Source organism: Pan troglodytes, chromosome 11 (assembly GCF_028858775.2).
Source record: "Pan troglodytes isolate AG18354 chromosome 11, NHGRI_mPanTro3-v2.0_pri, whole genome shotgun sequence".
Classification (NCBI taxonomy): Eukaryota; Metazoa; Chordata; class Mammalia; order Primates; family Hominidae; genus Pan; species Pan troglodytes.
This window is the reverse complement of record NC_072409.2, coordinates 101,882,652-101,901,842: the sequence shown is the minus strand read 5'-3', so window position 1 is coordinate 101,901,842 and position 19,191 is coordinate 101,882,652. Positions and strand designations below refer to the sequence as shown.

Here is a 19,191-nt window from a genome sequence, read left to right as displayed (position 1 = left end):
AACTCGTCATTTAGCATTAGGTATATCTCCTAATGCTATCCCTCCCCCCTCCACCCACCCCACAACAGTCCCCAGTGTGTGATGTTCCCCTTCCTGTGTCCATGTGTTTTCATTGTTCAATTCCCACCTATGAGTGAGAACATGCGGTGTTTGGTTTTTGTCCTTGAGATAGTTTGCTGAGAATGATGGTTTCCAGCTTCATCCATGTCCCTACAAAGGACATGAACTCTTCATTTCTTATGGCTGCATAGTATTCCATGGTGTATATGTGCCACATTTTCTTAATCCAATCTATCGTTGTTGGATATTTGGGTTGGTTCCAAGTCTTTGCTATTGTGAATAGTGCTGCAATAAACATACGTGTGCATGTGTCTTTATAGCAGCATGATTTATAATCCTTTGGGTATACACCTAGTAATGGGATGGCTGGGTCAAATGGTATTTCTGTTCTAGATCCCTGAGGAATCTCCACACCGACTTCCACAATGGTTGAACTAGTTTACAGTCCCACCAACAGTGTAAAAGTGTTCCTATTTCTCCACTTCCTCTCCAGCACCTGTTGTTTCCTGACTTTTTAATGATCGCCATTCTAACTGGTGTGAGATGGTATCTCACTGTGGTTTTGATTTGCATTTCTCTGATGGCCAGTGATGATGAGCATTTTTTCATGTGTTTTTTAGCTGCATAAATGTCTTCTTTTGAGAAGTGCCTGTTCATATCCTTTGCCCACTTTTTGATGGGGTTGTTTTTTTCTTGTAAATCTGTTTGAGTTCATTGTAGATTTTGGATATTAGCCCTTTGTCAGATGACTAGGTTGCAAAAATTTTCTCACATTCTGTAGGTTGCCTGTTCACTCTGATGGTAGTTTCTTTCTAAGCTTGATTCTTTCTATCATATGACACCACTAGTGAAATTGAAAATTTTCCAGTTATTAATTGGGAGCTATTTAAAGTATTTGAGCTACAGAAAGAAATGAAGAGAATACTATTCTGAACAATGAAGTTGGCATCCTAAACTTGCAGAGAAGAAAGTTGAGGTACTTAGTAATTATAACAACTTGGGTTTTAGTTACTGAGTATCATAAAGGTGGTTTGAATTGAGAAGGCAACTTTCCCGCCTACTAATTTCTCTCTCTCTTTGTTAGTAATAAAAACCTCGTCAGGAAGAAGTGGCGCTGTCTGTCCGTGCAGCTCTAGTCGGCTCCTCAACATGGAGCCATGGGAGGCCTTGGGAAGAAGAATTATGAACGAGGCTCAGCCACCAACTACATCACCCAGAATAAAGCCCAGAAGAAGCTCCAGCTGAGCCTGGCTGACTTTAGGCAGTTGTGCATTCTGAAGGGCATTTATCCCCATGAACCCAAACACAAGAAGAAGGTTAACAAACGTTCTACAGCAGCCCAAACTTTTTACCTTATCAAAGACATCAGGTTTCTCCTCCATGAACCCATCGTCAACAAGTTCTGGGAATACAAGGTGTTAATCCGGAAGCTCCTGAAGGCCTATGGGAAGAGCAAGTGGAAACACTGTAGAGCATCTAAAGGAAAATAAGCCCAACTACAAACTTGACCACATCATCAAGGAATGGTACCCTACGTTCACTGATGCCCTGCGAGACCTGGACAACGCCCTCTCCATGTGCTTCCTCTTTTCCACCTTCCCACGGACTGGCAAGGGCCATGTGCAGACCATTCACCATGGAGTTCATGCACTACATCATTGCTGCTAGTGCCCTGCCACAAGGTCTTCCTGTCCATCAAAGGCATTTACTACCAGGTCAAGGTCCTGGGACAGCCCATCATGTGAATCACCACTTACGCCTTCTCCCATGACCACCCAACAGACATGGACTACAGGGTCATGGCCACCTTCACCGAGTTCTACAGCACCCTGCTGGGCTTCATCAACTTCCACCTCTACCAGTGGCTCAACCTCCACTACCCACTGAAGCTCGAGGGTCAGGCCCAAGAAGAGGCAAAGGCCAGTGAGGGCACCCATGCGTTGGACTCTGAGAGCTCCATGGAGAAAATGGCTGCCCTCACTGCCAGCCTGGCCCACGTGGTGGTGCCTGCCACAGAGGAGGAGCCCGAGGTGGATGAGTTTCCTGCCAATGGGGAGATGTCAGCACAGGAGGAAGACCGCAGGAAGGAGCTGGAGGGGCAGGAGAAGCACAAGAAGCTTTCTGAGGGCCTAAAGTTCTTCCTGAACCAAGGGGTGCCCTGTGAAGCCCTGGCCTTCGTCATCAGTTTTTGGGGGGAAGTGTCCTGGGACAAGTCTTTGTGCATCAGGGCCACCTATGACATCACGGACTCCCGCATCACCCACCAGATTGTCGACTGGCCTGGGCAGCAGACCTCCATCATTGGCAGGTGCTACATGCAGCCCCAGTGGGTGATTGACTCGGTGAACGCTAGGCTTCTCCTCCTCATGGCAGAGTACTTCCCTGGGGTGCAGCTGCCCCCACACCTTTCACCTTTTGTGACCAAGAAGGAAGGAGATTACATCCCACCTGAAAAACTGAGGCTGCGGGCTCTGCAGCAGGCAGAGGACCCAGGAATCCTGAATGCATCAGAAGAAGAGGAGAAAGAGGACGACAACAATGAAAATGATGGTGATGAAGGGGGAGAAAATGAAGAGGAGGAGGAGGAGAAAGATGCAGAGGCTGGTTCAAAAAAGGAGGAAGAGGCCCAGCTGGCAGCCCTGGAGGAGCAGAGAATGAAGGGGAAGACAGGCACCTTGAAGGTGGAGGATGAGCAGTGACTAGCCCAAGAGGAGGAGAGCGAGGCCAAGCACCTGGCCATTATGATGATGAAGAAGTGGGAGAAGTACCTGTACCAGAAGATCATGTTTGGCAAGAGGCGAAAAATCTGAGAGGCCAAAAAGCTGGCGGAGAAGCGGAAAGCCCAAGATGAGGCGGTGAGATCTGAGAAGAAGGCCAAGAAGGCAAGGCTGGAGTGAGTGCCGGTGGCCCCTCACAGGGCTGAGGCCAGCTCCTGGCAGCTGGACGTGGCAGAAGCAGGCCAGAGGACCTAAGTGTGATGGACATAGTCGCTTCTCTCCTCCTCCTTTCTCCAGCCAGCCCTGACCCCTCATGCTCTCTGACTGGGCCGGTGGGCAGCCCTGGCCTCTCTTGGATGGAGCTGCCCTGCCGGTGCCTAGGCAAAGAAGAGGCCTCTGTGCCCAGCCTGATTCTGTGCTCCCAGGAGCCAGTGACAGGAGGTGCAGGGGCCCACCCAACCCCTTACCTGCTGCCCCCATTCACCCTGGCTTTCCACAGCCCCCTGCCACACAGTTGGACCCATGATTCTCAGGGTGCTGTGATGGGGTGAGGGTGGGGGGAGCATTTGTTATTAGATGACTGGATTTTGTGCCAAAAAAGAAAAAGAAAAAAACCTCAACATTTTCTGATGACATGGGCCATCAGGAATAAAAGTTACATTTCCAGACCTCCCTTGTAGATAGCAATAGCCATCAGACTAAGTTCTGGCAATTAAATCATAGCAACAGTGTTAGACAGGAGCATTTTTGCCTCATTTCCTTGTACTTTAATAGCACTTCTAGCCTGAAATATAGATATAAAGGCACATCCTCTGCCACCATCCTGGATCAGGAAGATAAGAACCACACATTAGATACAGTAGTGTTGAAAGATGCCTGCATCCCTGATGACCCCATGGTGCCACCATGCCGATCCTTCTACCTTTGCATTATTTTTGTGAAAAAGTGAACTATAATATTATCTTGATGAAACTACCATAATTTTGGAGTTTTTGTCACATTCAACTCAGCAGATAAATTGGTAATTGGTGCAGGAAAATTCTAGGAAGGAAGCATCAGAGGATTTGGTTCTCCCCAGGTACAGGAGACAAAGATGATGTCCAAAAATGAGAGAACTTTTTAGCCTGGATAATTCAAAACACTATAGTATTTTCTCTTTTATGTATTCAGTTCCCACTCCTCCCCTTAGCCAACCAACACATCAGGGAGTCTTTGAATCATGGGAATTTATGCAGTCTTCTCATTCTGTAGTTTGAACCCCATGAGTACCAAGTCACACTAGTTGCCCATTCCAAAATGCAGCCAAGTAGGAAGAAATTCATAGTATGAGTAGAATGGCCATAAAAAAAAAGGTTGGCCAATATCAACACTCCAATCCTTCTCTTACTTGGAGTAAAGTTGCTCTTATCCCAGAAACACTATAAACCTGTACAACTGAAACCTGTACAATGAAAAAGTGTCATTTGGGATAGAAAGAAATGGTGCTCAAGATGCCTGGTATACATCAGTCAACAAACAAAAGACACAAAACTTCTGCCTTCATGGAACTTAGATTCTGCCAGGGAGAGGCCAATAAAAGAAGAATAAATATAATCAGTAAAGTAAATGATATGATATGTTAGACAATGATACATTCACTGTAAAAAGAGGAAAAGAGCAACTTGGGCAAAGCAGAAGTGTCCTCAGCAGGAGTTTGGAGGGAGCAATGTTCATTTCTAAGGATACATATTTCATTAGAAGGTAGGCTAGCTGGAGTATATAGAACTTTCAGGAAAAGAGGTTTGTAAACATCCACAAAAGAGATGAACTTACTGCAGATAATGTGTTCAATCCCTTTAGGTCAGTGAGATAGCCTGAGTGGTTTAATCAAATATGGGTGAGATCCACATATAATGGTTCCCAGTTTAGAAAACTAAGGAGCCCAGTAGAATTAACATTATCAACAGTACTGTTTGATAATTAAAGTCACATAATAACTATAATCAGTTGAACAGAGCTCACATTTATTGAGCTTTAACTACATGCTAAGCACTGTGCAAATTGATTAAGAGAGATGAGCTCTCAGAGGAGATGGTACTTGAGGTAGAGGGAATCCTATTGAAATACTTTTTTTTTTTTTTTTATTAGACGGAGTCTGACTCCGTCGCCCAGGCTGGAGTGCAGTGGCACAATCTCGGCTCACTGCAACCTCTGCCTCCTGGGTTCACGCCATTCTCCTGCCTCAACCTCCTGAGCAGCTGGGACTACAGGTGCCCGCCACCGCGCCCGGCTAATTTTTTTGTATTTTTAGTGGAGACAGGGTTTCACCATGTTAGCGAGGATGATCTCAATCTCCTGACCTTGTGATCTGCCCACCTCGGCCTCCCAAAGTGCTGGGATTGCAGACGTGAGCCACTGCGCCTGTCCTTGAAATACTTTTTAAAGAAAATAATCAGAAACATATTCCTAATTACCACAAAGAAAGTATGACTTGCTGTGTGTGTGTGTGTGTGTGTGTGTGTGTGTGTGTATACTTGCACAGCCTTGTAAATACTGGGGTACTCTACATGCCCTGAGCACCTGAAAAATTTAGTAAATATTTAGACGTCAACTGGTTAAAATGACATTAACTAAAACTTTTTGAACATGCTATTGGGATAGGGGATGGGTTATGGTATAAATTTACTGGCTGCTATTTAAATGAAAAGAATTACAATGCACTTAATGTTCATTCTAATCAAGTGATGCTAGAAGATTGAATTTCAGACTGTAAATGTGGTGTGCACATTTGTCTCTGAGTGAGACTTTGCATCCCAGCTGTTGAAACATTTGTGGGAAGGTGAAAGTTTTGTGGACTAATAGATTCCTGCAGTGGGGCACAAGCTCAATGCAGCAAAAGATGTTTTCACTGAAAAGACAAGTCATCTCATCCTTCATAGAGACACAGTCATTCTGGGTACACTTAAGCAAAACTTATTCTCCCAGGAAGAGTCTGTGACAGTAGAGAATATATATCAGTAAGAAAAAGCAGTTCATCCTTCTGGAACACAGAGGGTAACTTAGGAAAGTAAAATTTTGTACAACTCTCAAGATACTACCTGATGCTGACAGCTAGTATCTTGAGAGTTGTATAAGAGTTAATGTTTAAAACATCAATTGTTTATAAGCAAGTGTTTAATTATCATGAAATGTTATTTTTATGTATGGCAGGAGTAGGCAAGAAAAAACAAATGAGATTATTAATAAATTGCTTGTTTCTTTAGATATTATGCTGAGTTAACCCTACCTTAAATCGTTATAGCATAAATATAAATCAATCCAAAATTTTAAGGAACTTATAAAAAATTCAAAAAGTTAGTAACTTTGAGAATTAGGATACGATCCCAGGATATCTGACCCTGAAGGCAGTGTGTTTAATCAGTGTCCTTGCCAATACACACACATACACGCACATACACACAGACACACACACACACACACACAGAAAGAGAGAGAGAGACTTTATGGAACAGACCAGGTTACTTTGTTTCTTTTGAGCTTATAAGACTCTTGCAGTGGATAATTTTTGGACTGTTCTTTGGATGGCCAGCCTCTGCTCCCTCTTCCTTTTAATAACAGCACCCAGACTTTTCTCTTAGAAACAACCTTCTCCCAAACGTTAACCCATGAACTTCAGACTGACTTCTACCCCAGTTTTAGGAATAGGATGCTTTTAGTCCTGGACAGAGTATTTCATTCCCCTGGCCACAGGGATTGACTCATTGTTGTGCATGTAAATCAATCTAAGCCAGACCCACTGAGGCATTTTCTTGAGCTACTAGGAGAAACACAGGTTCTCTTTCCACCAGGACATGAAATTGGAGGGGATTAATTCAGCCATCATGCCACCATATGGAGCCTCAGAATGAAGCCAGACTTAGAAGAGCAGAGAAAATTTGGAGTCACTGAATTCAGCCATGTCCAAAGTCAGCTCCACCCCTACCCCACACATTTATGTGAACTCATAAAACACATTTTATGGAAGCCAATTGGACTATGTTTTCTATTGCCCCCAATACCAACAGTCCCAAGGGAATCAGTGTTCCTTTACAGGCAAGAGAGAGACAGGCTTACTTGTATCAGCAGAGCAGGATGTGGAGCCTTAAAGATGGACATGTGGCAGAAAATGCGATTTCAGGAGCTGACAAAAACATTGTACTAAGTAATTCCTGAACCTTAGGCTCTCCACTGTATGGTGAGACCAGGCCTCAGCCCTGTCCCCATCATCTCCAGTTTTAGGTTCCTGGAGTTTCAGAAAACAGAACAGAGAACTCAGATATCCTTAGTGAGAAGATAAAGGACATCATCAAGAGGCAAGAGCTTTGTTTGGTGGCCCAAGACTTTTAATCTTTTCCTACTTCTCTCACTATCTCTGTCACTCTATCTCTCTGTCACTCAGTCTCTCTGTCTCTCTCTCTCTCTCTCTCAGACACACACACACACACACACACACACACACACACACAAAACCATGCAACCCCTAGCCCCAGAGTCCATGATAAAGGAACTTTGTGAGGAGACGCCACGCCTTTCCTGTTTCTCTCTTTTATCTCCCAATTGTACATAGAAAAATATCCCAGCATGCGTTGGCTGTAACATAATCCAGGCTAAATGCGGAAATTGCAAAACTGAGGCTTAAATAGACACCACATCCTTAGCTCAATCTCACTGAATGTCCTTAAAACAAAATAAAAAGGAAAAGACAAAGACAAATCATACCAGGGAGAATGATTGCCTAAGTAAACTCTTGAGTTTGGTTGGTCTGTCTTTTGTCATTTTAGGCCCAGACTGCCTGCACTGTCAATGTACTTTTGTTGGGAATTATCAATAGCTACATAAACAGAGCATATCTTTTCACAGCAGCAATAACACACACACACACACAGGCATGCGTGCATGCGTGTGCGTGCACACACACACACACACACACATACACACATACACCTCCCCCACATTAATGCTTTCTGGTTTTTCTATTGCTCTGTCCGAGATAGAGAGAAAAGATTTTTGAGGACTAGATGACTTAAAGGAGAAATGCTGCATTTCCTAAAAGGAGGGCATTGTACTGCCTTTTCTGTCCCACTATTAGCATCTGAGGCTTCAAACAAAAACCCAGGCAAACAAAAGCCAAGGGAACCAGGGCAACCATCTCCCAAGGGTTAAAACTAGATCAAAATCAAATGGCACACTTCACCATGTCTTCTGCATGACTGATACTGCAATCGATCTGCAGCGGTTCATTTTCTCTCTGGAATCTCTGCCTACTGAGAACAAATACAAACACATGTGGAACCAATAGGAAGCAGACTAAGGGCTTTAAGAGTTCTGCGCCAACCTGTGTCAGAGAGCTCTCACTTAGCAGATGGGGCAATTAATAAAAGAGTCAAACGGTACAACTGTGTCAAGGTGCCTTAAGTGCTAACAATCCCCTTTTGTCTTCCCACTGTAGAGTACAGATGGATTCCAATTCAGAATAAGAACTGTATTGTACCGTAGTTTACTCTTGTACAGTGTCCCTGTATTAACAGAGGCCAGGTGTCCTATGTCTCCCATTTTAAAGACAAACATGATACTGATTTATCCCCCTGCCAGCATTTTAAGTGCTGACATGACCACTAATCTGGGGGAAATTAAAATTTATAAGTAAATTAGCCTTTCAAAAATATCTGAAAAGGAAGGATTTGCCATCAAAGTATTGCCAGTTTGTGTACAAGCCTTGCTGCTCATTGCTTCTAATCACAAATATATGATTCTTGCCCTTCAGCCGACAGCTTGGGTTTATTAAAGTCACCAAGACTGAGCATCCCGCAGGTGCCACTTTATTTTTTTAAGATCTAGAAAATGAAAGGTCAGGGTCAGAAGTGGTTGCAGGAGTCAGAAGTGGTTGCACGTGGTTCTTTTTTTTCGAATATGAGCCTTAGTGTTCTGGTGAATTTTCAGCTCACTGAATTGCATTCTGCCTCAGCCCCTCACCCCGTCTTCATTGGCTCCCTAAGCTACTGCAGTCACAGACAGTAACCAGTGATCTTCCTCTCTGAACCAGGCACAGAATAGTGGAAATGTGTCTGCCACTCCCAAGCCAGCTGCATGAAACTGAGAATGTGCTTCACTGCCCAAACTGAATGCCAACCCCGAGAGACCTGGCGTGCGCTAGTTTAAATGGGCAATCCCTCATAATTCTTTTCCCATAGACATCAAAATACCATGAGGAAAAGAGCACATTAGATGTTCCATTGTGTCCTCTTTAACTCTCCACCTTTGTGATATATGAGATAGACTCCAGGAGGCCATGGGCTGTGCAGGGGCCTTCTCTTGGAATTTTCCCTTCAATCATCATTCAGTGAAATCTGCATCTGGAACAGGCAGATAAAAAGCAAGCTCATCTACTCACTTACATAAGTCATCAGAGGCTGTAGAAAGCTCACGTAGATGTTTGTTGTTGTTACTGCTGTTGTAATGTTAGGGGTGGTTTTCCCATGTGGGCTGAGGGTCAAGCAATGATTTACTTTGCTAAAATAAAAATCAGAAATTTAATTAAATTCAACAAACATTTCTTGGGCTCTAACTCTAGCTGGTTCCAAACTTCAGTTTCAAGACCTATTCAGAGTAAGTTAAGCTTTTAAGCTGAAGGGAAATTTCTAGATTATTTTGTCAAATGTCCTAATTTAGAAGTAAATTCCAGAGAAGCCAAGCAATTTGAGAAAAGTCATAAATCTAGAGGCAGAGCCAAGGCTGAGCTGAGCACAGTCTGTTGACTGGACCCAAATGACTCCAACACTCTTTCTTCTACACACCCGCATATGTTAGGTTGATGCAAAAATAATTGCGGTTTCAGGCCTTGAATTTTAAATCATTATAACTAGGCTCAAATACAACTTTGAATTGAAATAGGAACAATTACAGTCAACACATTTTTGCCAACAAGAAATAGGTTTATTTCTGCAGCATAAAAATCCACGCTTTGGGATTGGATGAACTCTTAGAAAGCATTTTTTGCATCCTGCTGGTTGCAAAAGTGTTTTCTCTGCAAAAAGTTGTCAAGATGCTTGAAGAAGTGGTAGATGGTGGGGGAGAGGTTGAGTGAGTTTGGCCCCTTCAATTTGGTTGAAGCAAAACTTCATAGCCCAATTCACTACACTTTTGAAGCCTTGGTTGTACGACGTGTGTTCGGGCATTGTTGTGGAGAAGAATTGGGCCTTTTTTGTTGACCAATGCCAGGTGCAGGCATTGCAGTTTTTGGTGCATCTCATCAATTTGCTGAGCATACGTCTCAGATGTAATGGTTTTGTCAAGATTCAGAAAGCTGTAGTGGATGATACCAACAGCAGACCACCAAACAGTGACCATGACCTTTTTTTTTTGGTGCAAGTTTGGCTGTGACAAGTGCTTTGGAGCTTCTTCTCAGTCCAACTGCTGAGCTGGTCATCACTGTTTGTTGTATAAAATCCACTTTTTGTCGCATGTCACAATCCAATCGAGAAATGGTTCATTGTTTTTCCATAGAATAGGAGAAGATGACAGTTCAAAATGATGAATTTTTTTTTAATCTTCATTCAGCTCACAAGGCACCCATTTATCAAGTTTTTTCACCTTCCCAATTTGCTTCAAATGCTGAATGACTGTAGAATGGCTGACGTTGAGTTCTTTAGCAACTTCTCATGCAGTTGTAAGAAGATCAGCTTCGACAGCTTTGAAGAGAGTAGTGGTTCTCCCAGCACACAGCCTGAGATCTGAGAAAGGGCAGACTGCCTCCTCAAGTGGGTTCCTGACCCCCGAGTAGCCTAACTGGGAAGCAACCCCCACTAAGGGCAGACTGACACCTCACACGGCCGGGTATTCCTCTGAGACAAAACTTCCAGAGGAACGATCAGGCAGCAGCATTTGCGGTTCACCAATATTCACTGTTCTGCAGCCACTGTTGCTGATACCCAGGCAAACAGGGTCTGGAGTGGATCTTCAGTAAACTCCAACAGACCTGCAGCTGAGGGTCCTGACTGTTAGAAGGAAAACTAACAAACAGAAAGGACATCCACACCAAAAACCCATCTGTACGTCACTATCATCAAAGACCAAACGTAGATTAAATCACAAACATGGGGAAAACACAGAGCAGAAAAACTGGAAAATCTAAAAATCACAGTGCCTCTCCTCCTCCAAAGGAAAGCAGCTCCTCATCAGCAACGGAACAAAGCTGGACGGAGAATGACTTTGACAAGTTGAGAGAGGAAGGCCTCAGAAGATCAAACTACTCCAAGCTAAAGGAGGAAGTTTGAACCAATGGCAAAGAAATTAAAAACTTGGAAAAAAAAATTAGACGAATGGCTAACTAGAATAACCAATGCAGAGAAGCCCTTAAACAACCTGATGGAGCTGAAAACCACAGCACAAGAACTACATGATGAATGCACAAGCCTCAGTAGCCGATGCGATCAACTGGAAGAAAGGGTATCAGCGATGGAAGATGAAATGAATGAAATGAAGCGTGAAGAGAAGTTTAGAGAAAAAAGAATAAAAAGAAATGAACAAAGCCTCCAAGAAATATGGGACTATGTGAAAAGACCAAATCTACATCTGATTGGTGTACCTGAAAGTGACAGGGAGAATGGAACCAAGTTGGAAAACACTCTGCAGGATATTATCCAGGAGAACTTCCCCAATCTAGCAAGGCAGGCCAACATTCAAATTCAGGAAATACAGAGAACGCCACAAAGATACTCCTCAAGAAGAGCAACTCCAAGACACATAATTGTCAGATTCACCAAAGTTGAAATGAAGGAAAAAATGTTAAGGGCAGCCAGAGAGAAAGGTCAGGTTACCCACAAAGGGAAGCCCATCAGACTAACAGCTGATCTCTCCGCAGAAACTCTGCAAGCCAGAAGAGAGTGGGGGCCAATATTCAACATTCTTAAAAGAATTTTCAACCCAGAATTTCATATCCAGCCAAACTAAGCTTCATAAGTGAAGGAGAAATAAAATCCTTTACAGACAAGCAAATGCCGAGACATTTTGTCACCACCAGGCCTGCCCTAAAAGAGCTCCTGAAGGAAGCACTAAACATGGAAAGGAACAACCGCTACCAGCAACTGCAAAACATGCCAAATTGTAAAGACCATCGAGGCTAGGAAGAAACTGCATCAACTAACGAGCAAAATAACCAGCTAACATCATAATGACAGGATCAAATTCACACATAACAATGCTAACCTTAAATGTAAATGGGCTAAATGCTCCAATTAAAAGGCACAGACTGGCAAATTGGATAAAGAGTCAAGACCCATCAGTGTGCTGTATTCAGGAAACCCATCTCACATGCAGAGACACACGTAGGCTCAAAATAAAGGGATGGAGGAAGATCTACCAAGCAAATGGAAAACAAAAAAAGGCAGAAGTTGCAATCCTAGTCTCTGATAAAACAGACTTTAAACCAACAAAGATCAAAAGAGACAAAGAAGGCCATCACATAATGGTAAAGGGATCAATTCAACAAGAAGAACTAACTGTCCTAAATATATATGCACCAAATACAGGAGCAGCCAGATTCATAAAGCAAGTCCTTAGTGACCTACAAAGAGACTTAGACTCCCACACAATAAGAATGGGAGATTTAACACCCCACTGTCAACATTAAACAGAGCAACGAGACAGAAAGTTAACAGGGATATCCAGGAATTGAACTCAGCTCTGCACCAAGCGGACCTAATAGACATCCACAGAACTCTCCACCCCAAGTCAACAGAATATACATTCTTTTCAGCACCAAACCACACCTATTCCAAAATTGACCACATACTTGGAAGTAAAGCACTCCTCAGCAAATGTAAAAGAAAAGAAATTATAACACACTGTCTGTCAGACCACAGTGCAATCAAACTAGAAGTCAGGATTAAGAAACTCACTCAAAACCACTCAACTACATGGAAGATGAACAACCTGCTCCTGAATGACTACTGGGTACATAACGAAATGAAGGCAGAAATAAAGATGTTCTTTGAAATCAACAAGAACAAAGACACAACATACCAGAATCTCTGGGACATATTCAAAGCAGTATGTAGAGGGAAATTTATAGTACTAAATGCCCACAAGAGAAAGCAGGAAAGATCTAAAATTCACACCCTAACATCACAATTAAAAGAACTAGAGAAGCAAGAGCAAACACATTCAAAAGCTAGCAGAAGGCAAGAAATACTAAGATCAGAGCAGAACTGAAGGAAATAGAGACACAAAAAACCCTTCAAAAAATCAATGAATCCAGGAGGTGGTTTTTTGAAAAGATCAACAAAATTGATAGACTTCTAGCAAGACTAATAAGAAGAAAAGAGAGAAGAATCAAATAGACACAATAAAAAATGACAAAGGGGATATCACCACCGATCCCACAGAAACACAAACTACCATCAGAGAATACTATAAACACCTCTACGCAAATAAAATAGAAAATCTAGAAGAAATGGATAAATTCCTCAACACATACACTCTCCCAAGACTAAACCAGGAAGAAGTTGAATCTCTGAATAGACCAATAACAGGCTCTGAAATTGAGGCAATAATTAATAGCTTACCAACCAAAAAAAGTCCAGGACCAGATGGATTCACAGCCGAATTCTACCAGAGGTACAAGGAGGAGCTGGTACCATTCCTTCTGAAACTATTCCAATCAATAGAAAAAGAGGGAATCCTCCCTAACTCATTTTATGAGGCCAGCATCATCCTAATACCAAAGCCTGGCAGAGACACAACAAAAAAAGAGAATTTTAGACCAATATCCTTGATGAACATTGATGCAAAAATCCTCAATAAAATACTGGCAAACCGAATCCAGCAACACATCAAAAAGCTTATCCACCATGATCAAGTGGGCTTCATCCCTGGGATGCAAGGCTGGTTCAACATATGCAAATCAATAAACGTAATCCAGCATATAAACAGAACCAAAGACAAAAACCACATGATTATCTCAATAGATGCAGAAAAGGCCTTTGACAAAATTCAACAGCCCTTCATGCTAAAAACTCTCAATAAATTAGGTATTGATGGGATGTATATCAAAATAATAAGAGCTATCTATGACAAACCCACAGCCAATATCATGCTGAATGAACAAAAACTGGAAGCATTCCCTTTGAAAACTGGCACAAGACAGGGATGCCCTCTCTCACCACTCCTATTCAACATAGTGTTGGAAGTTCTGGCCAGGGCAATCAGGCAGGATAAAGAAATAAAAGGTATTCAATTAGGAAAAGAGGAAGTCAAATTGTCCCTGTTTGCAGATGACATGATTGTATATTTAGAAAACCCCATTGTCTCAGCCCAAAATCTCCTTAAGCTGATAAGCAACTTCAGCAAAGTCTCAGGATACAAAATCCATGTGCAAAAATCACAAGCATTCTTATATACCAAAAACAGACAAACAGCCAAATCATGAGTGAACTCCCATTCACAATTGCTTCAAAGAGAATACCTAGGAATCCAACTTACAAGGGATGTGAAGGACCTCTTCAAGGAGAACTACAAACAACTGTTCAATGAAATAAAAGAGGATACAAACAAATGAAAGAACATTCCATGCTCATGGATAGGAAGAATCAATATCGTGAAAATGGCCATACTGCCCAAGGTAATTTATAGATTCAATGCCATCCCCATCAAGCTACCAATGACCCAATGACTTTCTTCACAGAATTGGAAAAAACTACTTTAAAGTTCACATGGAACCAAAAAAGAGCCCACATTGCCAAGTCAATCCTAAGCAAAAAGAACAAAGCTGGAGGCATCATGCTACCTGACTTCAAACTATACTACAAGGCTACAGTAAACAAAACAGCATGGTACTGGTACCAAAACAGAGATACAGACCAATGGAACAGAACAGAGCCCTCAGAAATAATGCCGCTTATCTACAACTATCTGATCTTTGACAAACCTGACAAAAACAAGCAATGAGGAAAGGATTCCCTATTTAATAAATGGTGCGGGGAAAACTGGCTAACCATATGTAGAAAGCTGAAACTGGATCCCTTCCTTACACCTTATACAAAAATTAATTCAACATGGAGTAAAGACTTAAATGTTAGACCTAAAACCATAAAAACCCTAGAAGAAAACCTAGGCAATACCATTCAGGACATAGGCATGGGCAAGGACTTCATGTCTAAAACACCAAAAGAAATGGCAACAAAAGCCAAAATTGACCAATGAGATCTAATTAAACTAAAGAGCTTCTGCACAGCAAAAGAAACCAGCATCAGAGTGAACAGGCAACCTACAGAATGAGAGAAAATTTTCGCAACCTACGCATCTGACAAAGGGCTAATATCCAGAATCTACAATGAACTCAAACAAATTTACAAGAAAAAAACAAACAACCCCATCAAAAAAGTGGGCAAAGGATATGAACAGACACTTCTCAAAAGACGACATTTATGCAGCCAAGAAACACATGAAAACATGCTCATCATCACTGGCCATCAGAGAAATGCAAATCAAAACCACAATGAGGTACCATCTCACAGCAATTAGAATGGCGATCATTAAAAAGTCAGGAAACAACAGGTGCTGGAGAGGAAGTGGAGAAATAGGAACACTTTTACACTGTTGGTGGGACTGTAAACTAGTTCAACCATTGTGGAAGTCGGTGTGGCGATTCCTCAGGGATCTACAACTAGAAATACCATTTGACCCAGCCATCCCATTACTGGGTATATACCCAAAGGATTATAAATCATGCTGCCATAAAGACACATGTGCACATATGCTTATTGCGGCACTATTCACAATAGCAAAGACTTGGAACCAACCGAAATGTCCAACAATTATAGACTGGATTAAGAAAATGTGGCACATATACACCATGGAATACTATGCGCCATAAAAAATGATGAGTTCATGTCCTTTGTAGGGACATGGATAAAGCTGGAAACCATCATTCTCAGCAAACTATTGCAAGGACAAAAAAACCAAACACCGCCTGTTCTCACTCATAGGTGGGAATTAAACAATGAGAACACATGGACACAGGAAAGGGAACATCACACACCGGGGACTGTTGTGGGGTGGGTGGAGTGGGGAGGGATAGCATTAGGTGATATACCTAATGCTAAATGACGAGTTAATGGGTGCAGCACACCAACATGGCACATGTATACATATGTAACAAACCTGCACGTTGTACACATGTACCCTAAAACTTAAAGTGTAATAATAATAAAAAAATAAAAAGAAGATCAGCTTCGATGATTGCTCTCAAATGGTCGTTGTCAACTTCGGATGGCCAGCCACCATGCTACTCATCTTCAAGGCTCTTGTCTCCTTTGCAAAACTTTTGTTTGTTTGTTTGTTTTTGAGACAGAGTCTTGCTCTGTCACCCAGGCCTGATTGCAGTGGCCTGATCTTGGCTCACTGCAACCTCCGCCTCCTGGGTTCAAATGATTCTCTTGCCTCAGACTCCCAAGAAGCTGGGATTGCAGAGGCACACAATCATGCCCAGCTTATTTTTGCATTTTTATTAAAGATGGGTTTTTGCCATGTTGGCCAGGCTGGTCTTGAACTCCTGGCCCCAAGTGATCCACCCGCCTCAGCCTCCCAAACTGCTGGGATTACAGGTGTGAGACACCATGCCCAACCTCCTTTACAAAACTTCTTGAACCACCACTGCATTGTACATTCTTTAGCAGCTCCTGGGCTAAATGCATTGTTGATGTTGTCAGTTGTCTTCACTGATTTACTACCCATTTTGAACTCAAATAAGAAAATTTCTCAAATTTGCTTTCTGTCTAACATCATTGCCATAGTCTAAAATAAACATAAAATAAACAGCAAGTAATAATTAGCAAGAAAAATATAACAAAAATGCCCATTAAAATGATGTATAACATAACCACATTTATTTAAGAATGTATTCCAATGTCAAATGGAAACTTCCAACAATGCAAAAAACACAATTACTATTGCAGTCAATATTACCAGATGGTGTTCTACTTTTTGTAACACACAAAGTCTCATCCTGAGGCCCTATCCCTGCATTTTGGGGAGTGGGAAGGCAGAGACTACTCTGATAATTCTTCTTTCAAGGAAAGGTTGAGAACAACTCATCCATAGTTTTTTTGGAAGGAACAGCATTCATTTTTTCCCTGAGATCTTTTCTCTTTGTGAGGAGAAAACAGGGATCAGAAACATTGCCCATTTTCAAACTAGAGATCACATCTGTTATGGAAGATACTGTGACAAAACAGCATTTCCACACAAAAAGTCATATCGTTGCTTGGCTGGCCTCACAATAATATTCTGTCTTATAAATGATTCACTATTTAATTCCTGCCCTACTCAATGGCTCCCCACAATTTTCAGAAGAATATTTCAACATCCTAGCGTAGCACTGTTTATACATGAAGTGAGTCCTGCTTTCTACCTTAGCCTCCTCTGCTTGGCTGGAAGTGCTGCTCATCAAAATCTGTTCTCCTTCTTCTATAATAACAGAGTTGAGGCTAGGTGCGTAAGTTAGAGACTGTATTTTCTAATATCCTCTATATCTAGGACTAAGTTATCCCAATGTGAGCCAAAAGGGTGAGCTTTAGAGCAATGGACATTTTCTCCTCCTATGATCTTTTCCTTTCCCCATAGGTGGGAACATAATGGGAAAACTTCAATCAATCAAATGAGGTAACACTCAAGGAAGAAGCGGATCAATGAGGAAAAAGGAGCCTGGGTTCTTGAATGACCTCATGGAGCAGAGTTGCTTGTGAGCCTAAACCATCTAGACTGTTGCATCGGAGAGAAATGGCATTCTCTCTTATGAAAGCTGTTTAATGCTTAGGTCTCTTTGATACACTAGCTTAGGCTTTGCCCCAACTCACACATACCCTTTTGTCATAGGTGGGGTTCCCTAGCAATCAGTCTCAGAGACTTTGATACATATGCATGCAGGTGGTTTAGTAGCGAGTGCCCTCCTTAGTATCATGGATAAGGACAGTATGATTTGGCAGAGGGAGAATGTAAACCACATGAAGTGATAACAGAGGCCACAGATGACCCTAGAGGAAGTTTTAGATTTGAAATGGCCCTTCAGATTTGTTGAGGCAAGAAGGCCAGATAGTCATACCTCCGTAGTGACCAGTCATTATATACAGATGGCCTTGGGGAGGAGAGGAAATATGAGTGAGGACACTGTCTTTGGCTAAGAGAAATACTTAACTAGGGGCTCAGTTGAGAGCCTAGAGCCATCAATATATCCAGTAGTTAGGGATGAGTTCCTCAGCCCAAAAGAGGATCTTGGTGACACACCACAGCACCACAGCCACTTCAGTTTACATCTTGAACTCCTCAGATCCACTTGATTCATATAATAATACATTCTTGAAACAGCAAATTGTGGATTCTGGTTGGCCTCTTTCCTCAAGGAAACACAAACTTCAGCCCCCACACTGCTGCTGGTGTCAGTGGTTGAAACTGGTTCACATCATTCCCTCCTCTATCACCTTTTCCAAATTCCTCTCACTCTCTGCAAACACCTCTGTTGCTCTCCATCGCTTACATAGTGGGATGACTCAGAACTTCAGTCCTAAAAGATCCGAGCCCTGGTCTCCAGGCTGTCGTTAGGCTTTTGCTGTAGTACTTGTCCCTTGGCAGGGGAGTACCAAGAAATGCTCCATGGATTACGCGGGTGCAAAACATACACAGTTTTCTTCACCCCTAAAGTAACAGCAGCCCTACCTCCACCTGATGATCAGGGTCAAGTATCCATGGCAGAATGGTGACTCCTTTTTTGCCTACTGGTTTGTTGGCATAATCAAGCCTAAGTGACCAGATGGCAATTCTTGCCTAATAATGGAACTTTTGTTATATCCTCCAGTGAAAGTGCTGGTTCTTGAAAACCAGAAATTGTAAACTCACTGATCACAGAGATGTGCAGGGAGAAAATGCAAATTTCCCAAGTGGGTCACTAAGAGTGACAGTAAGAGAATTCCCTTCTGCTTCTACTCTTCTGTTCCTGGACCAATGCATTCTTTCTATTGTGAACAAAACATTAAATCATCATTGATGTAGAGTAGATACCACATCGTATAGGATGGGGCCACATTCTCATGAGGTATCATCTCCAAATTGGTGCCCACTTTGACTAAGCCAATCAATAAGTTGATTAGGTTGGCAACTTCTGGGATTGGTGGCAGGATCAATGGATTCTATGGCCATATGCCCACTACAACACTTCCTTTGCCAAAAAAAAAGCCCTTGGTATTATATAGGATTCTTTGTTGGTGTACCATATACCCTAATGATGACAAAGACCTTGCATAAGTCAAATTCATACACAAATATACAAAAATATGTGATGATTCCAATCAACATGAATAGTTGCTTCTCCCAGGGTGGAAGAGTTCTAATGTAATCAACTTGCCAC

General features: G+C 42.2%; 2 pseudogenes; one reads left to right on the top strand and one right to left on the bottom strand.

The window, feature by feature from the left end:
* The first annotated feature begins 1,192 nt into the window (after positions 1-1,192).
* On the top strand, positions 1,193-3,123 carry LOC473170 (pescadillo homolog; annotated as a pseudogene).
* A 6,506-nt stretch (positions 3,124-9,629) lies between these two features.
* On the bottom strand, positions 9,630-16,749 carry LOC134807684 (histone-lysine N-methyltransferase SETMAR-like; annotated as a pseudogene).
* Between the last annotated feature and the right edge of the window lie 2,442 nt (positions 16,750-19,191).